At 35.5% G+C, this 17,127-nt stretch overlaps 1 protein-coding gene across 1 annotated transcript in view; it reads left to right on the top strand.

The window, feature by feature from the left end:
* ARL6IP6 (ADP ribosylation factor like GTPase 6 interacting protein 6) overlaps positions 1-17,127 on the top strand; it is a 38,542-nt gene that overhangs the window by 13,430 nt on the left and 7,985 nt on the right. The window lies entirely within an intron of this gene.

Raw genomic sequence — 17,127 nt, 5'->3', positions numbered from 1 at the left:
TATAAATAGGAAGTTTAATAGTGATGATATTTTTTAAATGCATATTTTTGACAGAGAGGGGGAGAGGGGAGAGGGATAGAACAAGAACGTGAGTGCGAGAGGGGCAGAGAGAGAAGGGGACAAAGGATTCAGGTTCTATGCTGACAGCACAGAGCTCAGTATGGAGCTCAGATTCACACCGTAGGATCATGACCTGAGCCAAAGTCGGATGCTTAACTGACTGAGCCCCCCCAGGTACCCCTACTAATGATATTTATTAGTAATTGTTATTACCAGCTTGCTTTATTAGTAAACTCCTATTTTTTTGTCTTACAAATCTGTCTTTAAAATTTTTGACTTTACTTCAAATGAAATGTGTGTGTATCTTAAACATCTTAATAAATCCCTATCTGTATATGAAACATAAATCATAGTTAGCAATAAATTTTGTGTGTGTTCATAATGGATAATGAGTAATTAATAATTAAGTTATTCCTAATAGTGTAATGCCATCCCACAGTTTACATGACTACCATTTAATTGCAAGTTTATTTTACTATGTGATATTGTGTTCAATTCAAATTCATATTCTTGATGCTCAATGCCATTAATTAGTTGGTAACAAGAGGTATGCATCTGATGTCAATATGCGACTCTTTCATAAACTACCAGAAAACATAATCTTATTTTTTCCCTTTTATTTCTTTATATCTCACTTCTCTCCTGATTTCCAACCTTACATTTCTAGCTATTTAGTAGATTTGCAGCCTGGATATTAGAAAGCACCTTGCACTTAAAATTATTAAGACTTTAGCCTGTTTTTTAAAGACATCAGTCTCCATCCAGTTATCAAGGCTTGAAACCCGTATTCACTGTGTTTATCCTTTGTCAGGTCTAGTCATTCCTGTTTTTTGAAATGTTATTGGAAACTTTTGTCTTCGCACCCTCAGTGTTTTTGCCCTATTTAAGGCTTAACCATGAACTTCACTCCTTGGCCTCCTCTACTTAAAGCTGTCACTCTTCAGATTCATCCTATATATTGTTACTTCTTTACTTATTTTTTAATTTTTTTAATGTTTTATTTATTTTTGAGAAAAAGAGAGACAGCGTGATCAGGGGAGGGTCAGAGAGAGAGAGGGAGATACAGAATCCGAAGCAGGCTCCAGGCTCTGAGCTAGCTGTCAGCATAGAGCCCAACACGGGGCTCAAACCCACAAACCATGAGATCATGACCTGAACTGAAGTCGGACACTTAACCAACTGAGCCACCCAGGTGCCCCATTGTTACTTCTTTAAAAACAAATCTATGTCACAGCTCTTCTCTTCCTTCAAAGTCTTCAGTGGCTTTCCCCTTGCCTTGAGAATGATGTCCAGCTCCCAAGTACAGCATAACAGTCCTTCCCCAAATGATCCTTCCTTACTTTTCCAACTTTATCTTCAGCTGTTTCTCTAGTGCACCCTATTCTGTAGCCACATTATCAGATTACCCTGGCATTCCCTGAATAAACTGTACTTTTGAGATGCCATGACTTTACTCTTACTGTTTTCTCTTCCTGGAATATTATTTTCCCTCACAGATTCTCTTTTACCCACACAAGAATTCGTAGGCCTCATAGATGATAGAAGATTTTGGAGATAGAGAAAAGCATTTCAGTGTTCTCTGAAATACCTGGAATGCTGTGAGCATTTAACTAATTTCTTAAAAAGTATCCTTGCCTTTTTTATTAAACTAGAGCCAATAGCGATAGACCTCGGTTTTTAGTGTTATTAGTCATTCAGTTTTTTTTTTAAACATTTATTTTTGAGACCGAGAGAGACGGAACTTGAGCAGGGCAGAGAAAGGAGGAGACACAGAATCCAAAGCAGGCTCCAGGCTCTGAGCTGTCAGCACAGAGCCCGACGCGGGGCTCAAACTCACAGACTGTGAGATCATGACCTGAGCCGAAGTCAGCCGCTTAACCGACTGAGCCACCCAGGCACCCCATTAGTCATTCAATTCTAACGTGAGATAGTGTCAGATTAGAGACTTAGATTGTGTGTTTTTTAATACAGTCCTAAACCCACAGATTTGAAATATACATTGTTGTACGTATGTATAAATTCCTTTCCACATGTGTTAGGTAACTTAATTTTATATATGATAAATCAACTATTAAATATCTTAAGACCATGAGTGAAAATGTAATTTAATAATATCATGTGTTGATAAAGGTAAGGCATATAACAAATTTAGTTATAGGGGATCGCTCACATATTAACAGAAACCACAAACCAAAAGAAGCATATAATTCAGTGCTAATTGATGAAATGGAGTTTTGTAGTGAAAACCCTGCCCTCTAGTGCTTGTGGAAAAGAAAGCTTCAGATATGTCAGAATAAGTTTATTCTCTTTGTCACCAGTAGAGTGAGAACTTGTACAGAGAAACAGCTTTTCTCTTTTGAGAAAGTTTAAATCTTCAGAGTTTATTTTCTTAGAAATCAGATTAATGTATTTGATTAATTTGAAACATCACACTTTTATACAACAGGCTATGTATTCTTTTATAACTTAAACAATGACGTTAATATAAATATTTTTGCTGATTATATGAAAGTATAAGCTCTTAGTTGAAAATTCAAAAAACAAAGACCCCACCTCCTAATTCCATCACATTAGTGGCTAAAGTTTCTAACATAAAAGGGAGAGAATGTAGAGTGGGGCACAAACATAGTCCATAGCACATATAATTTAGAAATTTTCACTTTTATATAAGCACAGCACCTTTAGGAAATAAAAGATAAAGAATTTTGCAAGGTATATTTTTAGACAGGTACTTAATAGACTTCAAAATGCATAGTTTAAAATAATGCCTGTATTTTTAAGTTTATTTTCAGTGAGAGAGCAAGGGGAGGGGGTAGGGGAGTAGGGCAGTGAAAGAGAGAGAGAGAATCAAGCAGTCTGTCCAAGCAGGCTCTGAGCTATCAGTGCAGAGCCTGATGCGAGGCTCAATTCCATGAACTGTGAGATCATGACCTGAGCCAAAATCAAGAGTTGGATGCTTAACCGACTGAACCACCCAGGCATTCCTCAAAAGGCATATTTTGAAGGATTGTTATACTGACTTATTTTGCAAACTTTGTTGAGTTAAAAGGTATACTGCAGTGTTACACAGACTTATCTATTAGAAAACAGTCATTTTCTTTGTGTATTTGGATCAGTTAGACTTTTAAATTACTTCCTTACTTGCTTCTGAAAATATGTTACCATGTTATATAATGAGGTGATAACTTTAGATTCTTTGAAGTATCTATTTAGGCTTTCCCCATTTCTCACTACTTTTTTATTTTTATTGCTCTTCTTTGCTACTTAACATCTCCAGTTCACTTCACATTAGTTTTCATCATTCATTCATTCCTTCAGTTTGCTCAGTGATTTCCAGCCAGGCAAATATAACAGTGTATATGTATTTAGTATTTCACGTGTAATTATCTGCTTTAATTATAGTTTTCAGGAGTTAATGCATCTGGGTATTTGACCCATCCATGCAAAGATACTCCATTATTTGGGTCCTCCTGATTGGGAAGGAAGTTAGATATGGGTAGATGTGCATTAAAGCTGCATCTTTCCTGCAATCCCTAGGATTGCTAGGGAAGTCTTAGAGATTCCTAGTAAATATTATGGGGAAACTAAGTCCCTGCTAAGCCACCCTTAGGTATTATCATTAGTTTAGGCCCTCCATTTTTTAACAGATGAAGAAATTGAGGCCTGAGGAATTTAAGCAAGTTGCACAGAGTCAAATAACTTGCATGTAACATAGCTGACACCTGATTCTGTTTATTCTTTTTTTTTTTTTTTTTTTTTTTTTGCCATACTAGCTAAGCCCACCTCCTTTGAGTTATGAAATGAATCAAAAGGAGGTAGTTCGCTGTGAAACAGCTTCATCTTATTGACAGTTAAAAGCACTCACAGAAGCTTTTGCTGTGTGGCAGTTTTGCCCATGTGATGCTGCCAAACCCAATCAAAACCTGTTCTTAACATCTCACTGTCTGTTATCCATTGTTTTTCTTCTAGTGTTAGCTCTATGTTAGACTACCCTGCACGTTTCATATTACTTGTGCCCCATCTAGTGGTACAATGATGTAGCTGCAGGTTTATAGTATTGAGCATCCTAAAAATAAAACTTTAATTATTGGGGCACCTGAGTAGCTCAGTCAGTTGAGCATCCAAGTTTGGCTCAGGTCATGATCTTGTGGTTCATGAGAGTTTGAGCCCCTCATCAAGCTCTGGGCTGACAGCATAGAGCCTGGAGCCTCCTTCGGTTTCTATATCTCCCTCTTTCTCTGCCTGTCTCCTGGTCACGCCCTGTCTCTCCCTCTCTCTCTCTCTCAAAATAAATAAATATTTTTTAAAAAACTTTTAAACATTTAATTATTAAAATGTCCTACCTAGGATAGAAATGTTACTATATAGTCTAAAAAATAAATTTAGAGGAAAAATGATCATGTAAGTGAAGGATTTAGCAAACAACACAGTGTAGAAAGCTCATTTTTGTAATTATGAGTCAAAATATTTAATAACAATAATAAGAAAAATAGTGAAAAAAGCCGTTAAATTTGTCTGTCCTATAGTAATTTTACTTAGAGTCAGGGATCAAGGACCAGCATTTTTTTTTTAAGTTTATTTATTTATTTTAGGAGAGAAAGTCTGAGTGCTAGTGGGGGAGGGGCAGAGAGAGAGAGAGGGAGAGAGAATTCCAAGCCAGCTCTGCGCTGTAAGCACAGAGCCCAGTGCGGGGCTTGAACCCACAAACTGTGAGATCATGACCTGAGCCAAAACCAAGAACTAGAAGCTTTACAGCCTGAGCCACCCAGGTACCCCTCAAGAGCCAACATTCTTTTTTTTTTTTTTTAATGTATATTTATTTATTTTGAGAGAGAGCACATGTTGTGTAAGCAGGGGATGGGCAGAGAAAGAGGGAGAGAGAATTCCAAGCAGGTCCTGCACTGTCAGCATGGAATGGGCCAACATTCTTAAGTTAATAGTTACCACTATTGCAGTCAATAATGGTAATTAACAAAAATCTTACTGTTGACATGAAAAAAATGCACATTTAGATCAAAATTAAAATTTAACAGCTTGTGACTATAACTTTAAAGCCAAGAAGATAACTTTGTAGGGATAATATTATTATTCTGTGGTAAAAATACCCACAGAGACTTATTTTCAAGGAGAAAAAAAAACCCAGTACTTGTGTTTAAAGTCATTAAGGATGGACTAACTGTGTTATAGAAATCAAATATTACTGGAAATTTCTAACCTAATTCTGGTCAAAAGTAATATGAAGTAAGATTTCTGGTGAATTGGCTATCTGTGCCCAAAGTCTGGATTATTGAATCTTTTCTTGAGAACCTGATTTTAAATAATTTTTCTCCTTGTTGAGAAATATTGTGTACTTGAAATCATTGTTGCACTTTATGCTAACTAACTTGGATGTAAATTTTAAAAAATTTATAATAAAAAAGAAGACTTAATAAAAGAAATATTGTGTAAATAACATGTCATGCATTCATAGTATTGTAGATTTTGTAGGATGTTTCAGTTCTTCACAAATTTTCTGTTGATTTCTGCTCTAAGAAATGTATCATGTTGAATCTTACAAGTGAAGATGAGTCTTTTTGAGGATAGAATGAATTGGTTGCAATTGTGGCTTATTTGATATATAGTTCATGGTCAAAATGTAGGGACACTTTCAGTTATTGGTATTATGTAATGATTTTTAGGAATGTGCCAGCGAAAAGAATAGTGTTTTTTCACTAAACCTGCTTTAAATATCATCTATAGAATTTGGCAGTATTTCATAGTTAATATACAAACCAAGGACTATATGTTGTCTTCTGGTACTATTTGTCTTTTTTGTCAAGACCACTGTGAGTTATCCACCTTTCTATATCCTTTTCCAATCACAAATGATATTTGGTAAATATCAAGATACTCCGTTTCAAAAAACTCACGCTTTTAATTTAATTAAAAATTAGTTTATTTCAAGGCATCTGGGTGGCTCAGTCCATTAAGTGCTAATTTCAGCTCAAGTCATGATCTCACAGTTGGTGGGTTTGAGCCCCATGTCGAGCTCTGTGCTGACAGCTCAGAGCCTGGAGCCTGCTTTGGATTCTGTGTTTCCCTCTCTCTCTGCCCCTCTCACACTCTGTCTCTCTCAAAAATAAAATAAACATTAAATAAAACTTTTTAAAATTAATTTATTTCTACAAAGTCTTTTTTTTTTTAAAAAAAGTATATTACCTTACAATGTATTTGGAATCTGCAAAGTAAATTAGAAGAAACAAAAGAGGGAATAGTTGGTTTTTGTTTGAATCGCTTTCTGGTACACTGTTTTTGTTAATTTTTTACAGATGAAAAACACGTGATCTGATACTCATTTTCTATGTATAGTGTCTTGGATATAATCAGATGCTGAAATACTTAAATTTTCATTACATTTGTATATAACTATGTCTTCTAGATGGGAAGCAGACAATGAGTAAAATATTTAATCCTAAAAGATTCTAATTTTAGTATTGACATCGCTGTATTGTAATATTCTTTATTCAACACTAGATTTCTTTTTCTGTTATTAAAGAGTTTTCTGTAACTTCTTGTTCTTGCCCTTGGGGGCTTTAATTCTTAGGGGTTAGGATATGGACAAATAGAACAGTAAAAGTCATGACAGAAATGGGTTGAGTTCTTGGGCAGTAGTGGAAGTCTTAGAGGTCAAGAAAAGTGGGTGGCTTAGTATTTAAATTAGAAGTTCCTGGGGCACCTGGGTGGCTCAGTTGGTTAAGCTTCCGACTTCAGCTTAGGGCATGATCTCACGGTTCATGGGTTCGAGCCTCGCGGCGGGCTGTATGCTGACAGCTAGCTCAGAGCCTGGAGCCTGCTTTGGATTCTGTGTCTTCCTCTCTCTCTGACCCTCCTCTGCTCATGCTGTCTCTCTCTCTCAAAAATAAATAAAACATTAAAATTTTTTTTAATGTTTAAAAAACATTTCCTATATACACTTAATTGAGCACAATAAGTTGACTCTACTCTTCTTTCGTGCAGATTTTAGAGAGGTGCCTTTTTGTTGAATCAGATTCTTTATTGCCTTGGACTAGTGAAACAGATGTCAGATGGCTAGCAAATTGCAGTAGGAGAGAAAAGCTACTGACAAAAGAGATAGATCAAGAACCTGGCCTTGATATTTGAATATCATGAAGTTTCATTATCTAGGTACTCTTTGGAGCCATCAGTTGAATATGGTCACTATTCATGAATATATTGATGGTACTGCACTGTAGCTTCTTGAAGTGAAGGGTTAAAATCATGCATGTCTTATAAAATATATTCCATTACTGTTCTCAGTGGAGACTTAAATAGACATAAAATCCGTAAGAAATCATATTAACTATTCTTGGTTTCCTTGTTTTCATAAAATAATAGAGCAAAGAGTATTTGCTTTGTACATGTTTGCTATGGATTTTGCTATGCCAGTTTACAATGTTTTATGTTTAGGCTACTGAAAATGCACAGTGTTCCATATGCACAGAATAGCACTGGTAAGAAATACCTGATACTTGCCAGTTTTGTTCTTGGAACTTTTTATGTGTCAATAGTCTTCGTAAATTATAAGAGGCAGCCTGGTATATGAAACGACTTACAAGACAGAAGAGTTAGCTTCCATATCCAGGCTACATCATATACTAGCAGAAGAACTTGTGAGCAAGTCAATTAGTGTTTCTAAGCTTTAATTTCCTCCTCTCTAAAATGGGATAAAAACAATGATATGGGTCTTCATAGGCAATGAATGTAAGTTTATTGGTTAAAGCAATAGATATATTAGGTGAAAAAGCATTCATGGTCCCAGAGCATTTCTTTTCTTAACTGAGATTTTTCAAGCCGATTGTCAGACTTGCCCTGCTGCCGGCTGCCAGTTCTATTTTTTTTTTGGAAATTTTTATTTATTTTGACATTTTCTCCTCTTTTTATATATATAGATATTATTTCTTTCATGAAATAATGCTGATATTAGGTGGTAATGGTTTTTTTTTTTCTTTATGTTTATTTTTGAGAGAGCGAGAGTGAGAGAGTGCATGTGCAGAGCAGGAGAAGGGCAGAGAACATGGGGGACAGAGGATCTGAAGTGGGCTCTTTTCTGACAGCAGAAAGCCTGATGTGGGGCTCGAACTCACAAACTGTGAGATTATAACCTGAGCCAAAGTTGGATGCTCAACCAACTAAGCCACCCAGGTGCCCCTAAATCGTAATGGTTTTCAAACACAGTTCTTGGCAAAATAAATTGGCAGTAAAACATGGGGTCCTTTACTTCCTTTTTTCAAAAAATCTTTGTAAAACTGACTCATTAAATCTAAAAGCTTGGGAACATTAATACATCTTTCGTACTATTTTCCCTAACTTTTAATGAGACTGGGCTTTGTTTAATAAAGATAGTGCTTAGCACAGATGGATATTTGGGGGCATTTTTCTGTCTCAACACACTGGTAAATAAAATGTCTGACATTCAATTTGCAGTCAAGTAGACTGCCATATATATACCTATATAAAGTAAACTGTCACTTAATATGTACTTCCATCCAACCAGATAATACCTGTATTTCCTTTAGACTGATTTTCAAGCAATTTCAGTACAATTAGAGATTTTAAAATGTATACATACAAAATTTCATTTTAAAGAACTTTTCTCATCTTTAGGATCTTTCAGTGCTCATAGGTCATTACATAAGCTATTGCACTGGCAAAGCATAGGATTGTGACTCAATTAAACTTTCTAGTTGGTAAAATTCTAGATAAGAGACTTTACTGTATGTACGGAGGCATAATTATTGCAGAAGTGAGATCCAGAAGGGATTAAAGACCTCATGCAGACCATCCTTATGCTATAGAAGTGGAAGTAGGGCCATGGAAGTTGGCAGTATAGCTAGGAAGCTAAAATGCTAAGGAGAATAAAGTCTTTTTAAAAATTAAGAAACCCTTCAGGCACCTGGGTGGTTTAGCCTGTTAAGCATCTGATTTTGGCTCAGGTCATGATCTCATGGTTTGTGTGTTCACACCCCACATCAGGCTCTGTGCTGACAGCTCAGAGCCTGGAGCCTGCTTTGGATTCTGCATCTCCCTCTCTCACTGTCCCTCTCCCATTCATGCTCTGTCTCTCTCTTTCTCTCTCTCTCTCAAAAATAAACATGAAAAAGAAATAAGGAAACCCTTAAAGTTCAAATTCTAAATTCTGTTATAACATAGTTTACTAATGTGTAGATGGATAAATGAGCATGCTCCTTTAAGATGGTAGATACTCTATTAACTGATATTTATTTATAATGCAAATCAAGGGTAATGGGGCAGTGGAGCAAATACTCAAAATGTGCACCATCAGCTTCTATGTATTTTAAGCATGATACATTACAGTTCAACACTAAGTGTTTATACTTTTTCCTCACTTTTTATACCTTTTAAGTGTTTATCCAGATAATTGTTATCTCAGAGTTATCATGAAACCCTAAAGTAAATACAAAGTCATGTTTCTAATGACACTTATGTTTTATTATTTTTTTAAATGATTATTATTTCTTTTGAGGGAGAGAAAGAATCCCAAGCAGGTTTGGCATCAGAGTAGAGCCTGATGTGGGGCTCAGTCTTATGAACCCTGAGATAATGATCTGAGCTGAAATCAAGAGTCAGATGCTTAACTGACTGAGCGACCCCTGTGCCCCTAATAACTTTGTATTTCAAAAGCATTTTATATTTTTCAATAATTTAAAAAATTATTGGGACAGTGATTGTATCTTAAAATTTCTCCTTTTTGATTTTTTATTTAAAGTGAATATAGAATTCATAAAAGCTCATCATAAAACAGCACAGAATTATATAATTTCGAAGGTAAAGGTCTTTCAAAGTCTTATTTTAAATAACTCTGAAATACAACTAGTGTTAGCAGACTAGTTTAAACTCCATGTTTAAAAAACATCTATACACATGCAAATATTTTCTTTTTTATACAAAATCAAAATCATATATAACACGTTATTTTTATAATTATTTCTGTATTAGTAAACTCTTATGACTGAATATGTGTGCGTATGGTTGTATGTATGTGTACTTGAAATATATCACTCCCCCCAAATACAACTATACTTTAAAATTTGATTAACAAATTTGATTTTTTTTAATTTTTTAAGTTTATTTTTTTAGAGACAGAGTGAGTGGGGGAGGGGCAGAGAGAGAGGGAAAGAGAATCCCAAGCAGACTCTGTGCTATCAGCCTGGAACTCAATTTTGGACTCAAACCCACAAACCATGAGATCATGACTTGAACCAAAACCAAGAGTCAGACACCCAACTGATTGAGCCACCCAGACGGCCCTAATAAGATAGTTTTTATTCTTTGATGGTTCATTTCAAAACTGTTTTGCCGTATTTTATACTAATAGGTTATTTTGAACATATGTATGCATACACACTTATATACCCAGTGTGTAGCCACTAAGCTAGCAAGGTAAATACGCAATAGGAGTAGAGAAATAAGAGAAATTTTTCTCCTTAGGTAGTCTTTTGCTTGATTTCTTACTTGAGTTCCCTGTCATATAATATTTTAAAGAAGTCATAAAATTTAGAACATGATACCATAAACAACTTTTATAATTACTTGTTCAACTTAATTTCTTTGTTTAAAATTACAATAAATTTGAAGCTTTGGTATAGAAAGCAATTGGGATAGGTTTCTGAAGTGATGGTCTGGTTAGAAATCTTCTTGCTAATTTATAGATTTACAAACAGTGACCATCAGTATTTGAGGCTTTTAGAGTTGCTAAAAATAGAAATTCTGATGCATTATGTCTGGAGTGGGATCTGAAATTTTGAGTTTCTAAGAAATTCAGTCAAAATATAAGACATTGCTTATATTTTGCTGGTCTGTGGACTACGCTTTGAATATGAACTATACTTTTAAGACAGAAGTCAGCGAACTTTTTCTGTCAGGGGCCAAGTAATGTGTATTTATAGCTTTGTGGATCATATGGTCTCTCTTAGCTCTTCATCTCTTGCCATTTTAGCACCAAAGCAGCCATGGACAATACATAAAGGAATGAGTGAGGCCATGTTCCTCTAAGAAGAAACAGGTGGCAGGACAGGCATGTCCTAGTTTGCCAGCCCCAGCTATAGAAGACTACTCTGAAATTAGGTAGTGCTTACAACAATTTGAATTTGGGTGTAAAAAATATAAATATTAGGTGGGGTTGACTTGTCTGTTCATATAGTTGCATTCTAATTGGTTAGTTTTATAGCCTTAAGGATATGACACCTATTTCTAAAAATTACATCTCAATTTTGGAAAACAAAGAACTACTTCATACCTAATAGATAAACTTATTAACTCTTACTGAATATCTGAGTTTTAATGAATAAATGATGACACTAAAGTAGTAATGAAAGTCCAACTAAAGGCTGCCTATTTGAATAAGCAGGAAAGTTTACCATGAAGATATTTAAAATTAGAAAAAAAAAAAAAGTAAAACAACCATTGTATTTATTTCACTTTTCCTTTTAGATCTTGAATCCAAAGTGACTTCCTTTCCAAGTCTGAGAAATGTTTTCCAGGGTTAAGAATGGAGCAGGAGACATAATTTAGTGACAAGGAAAATAATTTTAATTGAAACTTTAAAATAGGAAAGCCAAGGTAAATAATCAGATTTTGTATTTTCAGTTGTTATGAACTGTAGGAAAAACTAGCTTCCTTTTACTAGGCCTTGTGTAAAGAAAAAAGTTTGAACTGCCTGTCCTATAAGATTGCAAAGTTCTAGAGGTCAAAAGAAAGATCAAGTGGGAGAGAGAGCCTGGAGCAGTGCTAGTGAAATGCTAAAATAGCAGAAGACCTCAACTTTATTTTAAAATAGGCTAAGGCTTGTGGTGTTCCATACAAAGAGGATGATGAGGCTTAGTTGAATCATCCAAACTAAGATCTGAGTAACTAGAGTTAACAGCCCTCATAGTAGGAACTAGAATCTCAGCTAGCATTGTCTGTCCATCCATCCATGAATCCATTTCCTGCCCCCACCCCTGCCGTGGTGATTCCAAATCTATATCATATCACACTCTTCAGTGAGTTCCATGTCAAGTCACTGAAAGTTCATTATGAATGAACTTCATGCTTCTTTCATTCCTCTCTCATGATTATAAACTTTACATACATACCCATTATCCTACCCACTCTCAGTGAGTGAAATGTTCTACCTGCCCAAACTTAATTTTACTTCCTTTCCTCTAGATCACATACGCTGCCGACCCCTGCAAGACCTTTTTTCATATATTTCAACCTTCCTTTTTGTATCTAGTCTTCTTGTTAGAATATTTCTAAAATATTCAAGTTTCTCCTATGTTAGAGAAAAAAATTCCTCATGTCCAGTTATCCTCTCCACATCTAAGCATCTTGGAAGACTAGAGAAGGGGTAAGTAAGCCCTGTATGCACAGTGACTGTGGGTGTCTTGTAGTCATGCCTATACTAAATTTTTTTCTCAGTGAATTGACTGCAGTCCTCCTAATTACAAACTTTAATGTTCATTTTTCAATCTGTTATTTGAAATAGCTTATGCTTCCTCTTCAGAATGCTTTTCTTTCTTAATTTCTGTGACACCCCTACCTCCTGTTTTTCTTTCTAGCTTTCTGATCACTACGACTCAATTGTGGAATCACTTTTTTTCATCTACTACTAATTGGCTGAAGACTTTCAAGTCTATCTGGACTATCTTGAGCCTCTTTCCTAGGAAACCTCTCCTTTGGTTTTGATTTATATTTTCTCTTGCTTGCTGGGAATTTTTACTTCAGTGTCCTGCAGGTGTTTTCACTTCAGTGTATCTAAAATTGACTTCATTATTCTCCACTGCTCGCCATCCTGTTTCTTCTCTTGGGTTCTATATCATGGCGAGCGATACTTTATCTAGCCAATAACTCAAGTGAGAAACCTGGCATTGCCTTCAGGTCTTCCTTCACTTAGTAACTCTCACCAGTCAAGGGCACAAAATAAAGGCTGGAGTTTATTATGTGCGTGCTCAACAAATGCTAGGTACTGCAACAAGTATTGTTAATCTCAGTCTTGACAGAAATACTAAAGAGAGGATTTGTTAATCTCATTTTAAAGATGAAGAATTAGATTTTCAGGTAGGTTAAAATAGTTTTATAAACTAGTAGAGCCATGGTTAAATTCCACTTGAAAGAGTTGACTTTCTAGGTCCTTCACCCTAACCATACCAAACCATTAATGCAGTCTCCATTGCCTCTTGCTTCTATATGTGTTGCTGTTTCTTTAGAATTCTTAACCTCCTTGGGATGCCTGGATGGCTCAGTGTGTTAAGCGTCCAGTTCTTGATTTCAGCTCAGGTCATGATCTCACAGTTTGTGGGATCGAGCCCCGTGCATTGGGCTATACACTGATAGCTTAGAGCCTGCTTGAGATTCTCTCTCTCCTCTCTTTCTCCCTCCAGCTGATACATGTGCTCTTTCTCTCTCTCAAAATAAGTAAACATTTTTTTAAAAAAAGAACTCTTAATTTCCTCATATTCAGTTTAAAAAAAAGTTTTTTTTAATGTGTATTTATTTTTGAGAGAGAGACACAAAGTGTGAGCAGGGGAGTGACAGAGAGAGAGGGAGACACAGACTCTGAAACAGGCTCCAAGCTCTGAGCTGTCAGCACAGAGCCCGATGTAGGACTCATCCTCATGAACCACGAGATCATGACCTGAGCCAAAATTGGACTGTTAACCGACTGAGCCAACCAGGCGCCCCCCCTCATACTGTTTTAGATCAGGTATTAACTCTTCTTTAAAATCTCTCTTGTTCTACAAGCCGATGGTTCCTTTCTGTTCCAGTAATGCTGTCTGTAAAACTTTTAACACTGAGGACACTGTGTCATTAGACTGGCCTTTGAAGGCAATATTGAGGAAAGTATTGATTCTTGCTAATTTCTGTATCTCCCATATGTAATGCCTGATACAGATAATTCATTATGTAATTTTTGTGAAGTAAAAAAATAGAGAATTGAAAAAATTATAAACTTTAGAGTATAAAGTAAGGGGTGAATGTATGTTGTTTTTTCTTTTATGAGAGAGACAGCATTTCCTAAGGGAGGGAAGCTGTCTTTGAAATTCTCACACTTCGGTCCTAAATACCATTGGTAAAGTTAGTTGGAATACACACAATTTTATTCTCTCCAGCAATTTCTAATAAGTAATTCTTAGAACAAAGAATACAAAGGAAGTTGTATCACTTTGTGTTTCTGAAAGAAACATTTAAAAAAAAATGCTTTGCAAGTAATTGAAATGTTGTTTACTTAGTTTCTTTTATATTTTAGGTTTGGCTAAGAACTTTTGATTCCAGATAAAGAACTGATAGTTATTCCAACCAAAGATCACATAGCTTAGAAATCTTTGGGAATTGGAGATTTCTTTTCTAAGGATAGAATGAAAATAAAAGATGGCTCAGATATGTGAAATGGGGATAAATTAGTACAACCTAGCTCATCCTGTCTCCAGCTAAGCTAGTCAGATATAGAAACAAATAGCCAGTTGTTTCTTTTTCTTTTTCTTTTTCTTTTTCTTTTTCTTTTTCTTTTTCTTTTTCTTTTTTGAGAGAGAGAATCCCAAGCAATCTCTACACTGTTAGCATGGAGCCTGTTGCAGGAGCTTGAACTCACAAATTGAGAGATCATAACTTTAACCAAAATCAAGAGTTGGGCACTTACCGACTGAGGCACTCAGGAGCCCTCAGTTGGTTCTTACTGTAGGCCTTTAATATAACTTCTTGTTCTGGCAAGCACAGAGAGTTTTCTGCTTAGATCAAAATCAATTAGCAGTGAAATTACTGTTTCAAATGGGAGGAGTTGTGTCATAAAAGTGTGTCTTTAAAAAAATATTTTTTAATCTTTATTTTTGAGAGACAGAGAAAGAATGTGAGTGGAGGAGGAACAGAGAAAGAGGGAGACACAGAATCTGAAGCAGGCTCCAGGCTTTGAGCTGTCAGCACAGTGCCCGAGGCAGGGTTCAAACTCAGTAACTGCTAGTTCATGACCTGAGCCAAAGTTGAACTTAACTGAGTCCAACTGAGTTGGACACTTAAGACTGAGCCGCCCAGCTGCCCCATAAAAGTGTGTCTTAAATGTGGAAATATATATGAGGGAAAATAAATATTGGAATTAATATGACATAGGAATGAAGATTTCAAAAGAGAGTAGTCTGGTATGTAGTATAGAGATTCAATTCAGAGTCCATCAGTGCTGGAGTAAAACCAGTCAATGACATGAAACAAGAAAAGAGACCTCCTTGGGGCACCTGGGTGGCTCAGTCTGTTAAGTGTCCAACTTTGGCTCAAGTTATGATCTCATGGTTCGTTAGTTCGAGCCCCATGTCGGGCTCTGTGCTGACAGCTCAGAGCCTGGAGCCTGCTTCGATTCTGTGTCTCCCTCTCTATCTCTCTTTCTGTCTACCCCTCCTGCTTGCACTGTGTCTCTTCTCTCTCTCAAAAATAAATTTAAAAATATGTTTAAAAGGAAAAAGACCTGCTTGAATCTGTTGGTCTCTCTCTTAAATGAACAAAGACAGTTTACTTGAATTTTGGCAGTAGCTTATTCAGTACCTTAATTTGTGGTTTCCTTTAATTGCCAGAATCATTGAATTCATTTGAATCTTAGGTTTTATATGTATTCCATTCCTTTAAAATATAAATAATTAAAATATAATTCTTGTATACTTTATTCATTTTATAAGTTACTATTAAATACGAATGTAAATATACTACTAGAAAGTACATTTCCAGACTACAAAATCTTGATATAAATATTGGAAGTCTAAGTTCTCTAGTGAATTATAAAGGAAAGTGATTATGAATTTGTAGGAAGAAGATAATACCAAGCAGAAATACACATACACATACACAAGCCCATAATTCTTCAGTTTCTTTCTTCTAGCCACCTCCTGAGTCTGTTTGTATAATTCTATTTTTTATTTCTTTGTTTTGGCTTTGGGATGGGTCTAGTTGTAAGGTGTTTTGCTTAACGGGAAGGAGGAAATAGAATGTAAAGAATTCTTAAAAATCTCATCTGTCACTAGCTTTCTTTTTTATACTTTATAGTGGTTAACATTTATTGATTATTTGCTATGTGCCAGAGACCTGATTCTTAGCTGTATAAGGGAAGATTCTATTTTTATTTCCATGTTAGGGAATTGAGTGTTAAGTCAGTTTTTCTACCTTTATACCCCTTCTAAATGACAAAGCTGGCATTCAAATACATCTTTAACTACAGAGCTCAAATGCTTAAACCTAAAAGGAACCAAAAAAGTACATCATTGCAGGATTCTTTATTACTGCAAAGGAATTCTTAAGAACCAGAACCAAATAATATCTTTTTATTTTTTAATTTTTTTTAATGTTTTATTTATTTCTGAGAGAGATAGAAAACAGACAGCATGAGCAGGGTAGGGTCAGAGAGAGAGGGAAATACAGAATCTGAAACAGCCTCCAGGCTCTGAGCTGGCAGTCAGCACAGAGCCCAGTGCAGGGCTCAAACCCACGAACCGTGAGATCATGACCTGAGTCGAAGTCGGACGCTTAACCGACTGAGCCACCCAGGTGCCTCAATAGTATCTTTTATATAACTAATCTTTTAGGATATGAACGTAGTTCTATTATAATGAGTTTATCTTTATAACCATATTTTTCTAATATATTTTATTATTGAATGATATTTCTTATTTCCATTTTGATTTTAGAAATTTGTTGCAGTAGAATTTTATCCTAACATAATAAAATGCACATTTAGTAATTCTAACATTCCCTTTAAGAAACATTCTGGTTTTGTCGTTAAGTTCTATTTTTCTACTTGTTTTTAAATTTTAAAGTTCTTTTTCTTTCTTTTTTTTTTTTTAGAGCTTCTCTTTTTATTAAAATTTTCTCATTCTGTAACATTTTGTGTTTTAATGTTTTTTTTCTTTTTTTTTTTTTTTACAAATAGTTTATTGTCAAATTAGTTTCCACATAACACTCAGTGCTCATCCCCACAAGTGTCCTCCTCCATGCCCATCCCCCCCCCCACATCCATCAGTCCTCAGTTTTTGTCAGCATTCAAGAGTCTCTCAT

The sequence above is a fragment of the Hyaena hyaena genome, unplaced genomic scaffold (genome assembly GCF_003009895.1).
Source record: "Hyaena hyaena isolate Hyena2069 unplaced genomic scaffold, ASM300989v1 scaffold_817, whole genome shotgun sequence".
NCBI lineage: Eukaryota > Metazoa > Chordata > Mammalia > Carnivora > Hyaenidae > Hyaena > Hyaena hyaena.
Note: the sequence above shows the minus strand (reverse complement) of the source record. Positions and strands in the feature narration are given on the sequence as shown.